Source organism: Pseudopipra pipra, chromosome W, assembly GCF_036250125.1.
Source record: "Pseudopipra pipra isolate bDixPip1 chromosome W, bDixPip1.hap1, whole genome shotgun sequence".
NCBI lineage: Eukaryota > Metazoa > Chordata > Aves > Passeriformes > Pipridae > Pseudopipra > Pseudopipra pipra.
Window position 1 is genome coordinate 10,259,936 of NC_087580.1, and position 3,882 is coordinate 10,263,817.

Here is a 3,882-nt window from a genome sequence, read left to right on the forward strand (position 1 = left end):
TGGCGCCGCGGTCGCCATTTTGCTGCGCCTGTTGTCAGCAAAGGGTCCCATTTACACCTTAATCCGGCTGAGGCATCTCTCCCTCATGGGATCAGAACACCTGGGCAGGGACACCTTCCACCACACCAGCTGGCTCCAACCCCGTCCAACCCGGCTAAACTGGAAACAAACTTCTTCATCTCAGACCTGCCGTGTACACCCCTGGCATTCAGCACTAACCAAAATATCCCTGTTCCTTGCTGTTGGTTCTGGAGCTTTGCTCAAGGAGTCCCGGAGCAGCTCCAGAGGGAGCTCAAGGAGTCCCGGGAGCAGCACCTTTGGCCAGAGGCTCCAGGAGGGACCTTTATCTCCAGCTGCAGTGTAGAGAACATTCTTTACATCTGGTCCAAGAGCAATTTCTTGCTTGATCTGCCTGAAAGCTTGTTGTTGCTCAGGACCCCACTGGAAATTGTTCTTTTTACGGGTCACAAAGTAAAGAGGGCTGACAATCTGACTGTACTCTGGGATGTGCATCCTCCAGAAGCCTGTGGCTCCCAGAAAAGCTTGGGTCTCTTCCTTGTTTGTGGGTGGAGCCATGGCTACAATCTTGTTGATGACGTCTGTTGGTATCTGGCGTCGTCCATTTGCCATTTCACCCCTAGGAATTGGATCTCTTGGGCAGGTCCCTTGACTTTGCTCTTCTTGGTGGCAAAACCGGCCTGGAGGAGAATCTGGATGATCTTCTGTCCTTTCTTGAAAACTTCTTCAGCTGTGTCCCCCCTCCAATGATGTCATGGATGTACTGGATGTGTTCGGGAGCCTCACCCTTCTCTAGTGTGGCCTGGATCAGTCCATGACAGACGGTTGGACTGTGTTTCCACCCCTGGGGCAGGGGGATCAGGCCCAGCCAGGATGGGGTTGGGAAAGGCAGGTCCTGCCTGACCAACCTGGTCTCCTCCTCTGACACAATGAGCCCCTCAGTAGCTGAGGGAAAGGCTGGGGATGTGTCTCTTGTGACTTCAGGAAAGCCCTTGAGCCCATCTCCCCCTTTTCCACTCCAACTGCGTCTCTCCTACACTGGGGGGGCAGGGGAAAGACAAACTCTCTTAAATTCCTGACCTATAAGAGAATGTCTGATGGTTGCCATGGGAACTGACATGGGCAATACGAATGTCTGCTGGTTGCCATGGTAACTGACCCTAGCAACCAGAATGTTTGCTGTTTGCCATGGTAACCGACCGTAGCAACACAAGTGTATGATGGTTGCCATGGTATCTGACTGTAGCAGTGGGACGTATGATGGTTGCCATGGTAACTGAGCGTAACAATGGGAATGTATGATAGTTGCCCTGGTAACTGACCGTAGTAATGGGACTATATGATGGTTGCCATGGTAACTGACCATGGTAATGGGAATGTATGATGGTTGCCATGGTAACTGAAAGTAGCAATGGAAAATGTGATGGTTGCCATGGTAACTGACTATAGCAATGACAATGTACAATGGTTGCCATGATAACTGACCGTAGCAATGGAAATGTGTGATGGTTGCCATGGTAACTGACCGTAGCAACGGGAATGTGTGATGGCTGCCCTGGTAACTGACTGTAGCAATGGGAATTTACAATGGTAGCCCTGGTAACTGAGTGCAGCAACGGGAATATACGATGGTTGCCATGGTAACTGGCCGTAACAAATGGGACTGTATGGTGGTTGCCATGGTAACCGACCATAGCGATGGGAATGTGTGATGGTTGCCACGATAACCGACCATGACAATGGGAATGTGTGAGGGTTCCCATGGTAACTGACTGTAGAAACGGGAATGGATGCTGGTTGTCATGGAATGTGACCGTAGCAACGTGACTGTATGATGGTTGCCATGGTAACTGAGTGTAGAAACGGGAATGGATGCTGGTTGTCATGGAATGTGACCGTAGCAACGTGACTGTATGATGGTTGCCATGGTAACTGACTGTAGAAACGGGAATGGATGCTGGTTGTCATGGAATGTGACCACAGCAACGTGACTGTATGATGGTTGCCACGGTAAGTGACCATCACAATGGGAATGGATGCTGGTTGCCATGGTAAGCAATGGTTGCAGTGGGAATGTACGCTGGTTGCCATGGTAACTGACTGTAGCAACAGGAATGTCTGATGGTTGTCATGGTAACCGACCATAGGAATGGAATGTATGATAGTTGCCATGGTAGCAGACCATGGTAGCTCCAACCTCATCACCCACCAGCGCATCCACACTGGGGAACGGCCCTACCTCTGTGAGGAATGTGGGAAGAGCTTTAGGAACAGCTCAATTCTCCTCAGGCATGAGCGGACGCACAGGGATGAGAGGTCCTTCCGCTGCACTGTCTGCGGGAAGGGCTTTAAGCAGAACGGCAACCTTGTCAGGTTGCCTGGTGTATCCTAGGGCTAAGGTTGATGGTGACATTGGCTGCCTTTACCTGCAGCTCAGACACAGCCTCACTGGCCTCGGGAGCAGAGGGAACCACTAGCTCAGGGGCTGTGGGCACCGGCAGGGATTTGGGAATGCCACGTTCCTCGGGAGAGCCATCCCCTGAGCTCGTGGGGAGCAGCTCTGCCGGCCTGGCTGTGCTCCTCTGGAGGGGCACCGCAGTGCCAGTCTGATCAGCTGCCACCCAGGGGTCCTTCCCCACTGCCTGCAGGGCAGGAGGTGGCTCAGAGACCACCTTGGAGCTCCTGACAGAGGCTGCGGCCTGGGATCGTGTCACACGCTGAGGGGGAGAGTTTCCTTTGGCCTCGGCTCTGCTGAGCTCCAGGTTTTCTTTGTCCTGGAGTCGCTGAGAACATCGCACGGGAGGCAATGGTTTGAGGCTGCTCTTCCTCCTCCTGGACAACCTGGCCATGGGAACAGTGCATTAGATGGGAATGGGAGCCGAGAACAGCCCAAAGGCCTGGACTGTTCTGGGCTGCTCACTGCCACAGTTTTGCTCCTGCAGCAAGAACAGGACCCCCAGGCAGGTGAGGCCCATCTTGTCTCCCCTTTCCCTGCCCGGGGTGCAACAGGCTGTGCCCCAACACACACTGTGTCCTGCCTGAGCCAGGCCCAGGAGCACCATCTGGGGCTCAGCAGGCCCACTGGGGTGTCTGTGCCCCCGCTCACTCCTTCCCTTCCCAGCACCAGCTCCTTCAGGGAGAGCTGTTCTCCACAGGCCCCTGTGCTCAGAGACACCTGCAGTGCTCATGGAGCTGGGTCTCCTTGTGGATCTTCAACAGGAAGACAAGGCTGGGATCACATGTGCCCCAACACGGCCCCAGGAGTGGGGAGTGGGAGAAGGGGAGTGGGGAAAGGGAGAGAGACGCTGACAGGACTGCAAGGGGGGAACCTTAACAAGGATCAGGGGATCAGAGAACTTACAGCACACACTCTGTCACCCCCCAAATTCCCTCTGGGACCCCCCAAACCCCTTCAAATGCCCCCGAGGATCCCCCAAAACTCCCCCAGTGACCCCCAAACCCCCTCAAATCCCCCCCAACTCCAACCTAAATTCCATCCCATATCCCCCCAAAACTCCCCCAAACCCCTTCAAATGTTTTTGCAGGGGGAAAAAGGGATTTTTGAGGGGAAAACCCAACATTTTTGAGGGAGAAAAACCAAAATTTTTAGGGGAAAAAGGGCCATTTTTGAGAGGGAAAAAAGTAATTTTTGAGGGGAAAAATGACATTCTTGAAGGCAAAAAAGGGGTTTCTGAGGGGAAAAAGGGCATTTTTGGGTGCAGCCCTTCTCCCCTTGTCGGGCTGGCTGACAATGATGTTGTGCAGTTCTGCGGGGAGAAGTGCAGGTGCTGCAGCCCCCGCTGCCGCTCCGACTCCTCCGGCAGCACGGGCCGCACGCGGCAGAACACGGGGATGTTGTCCTGG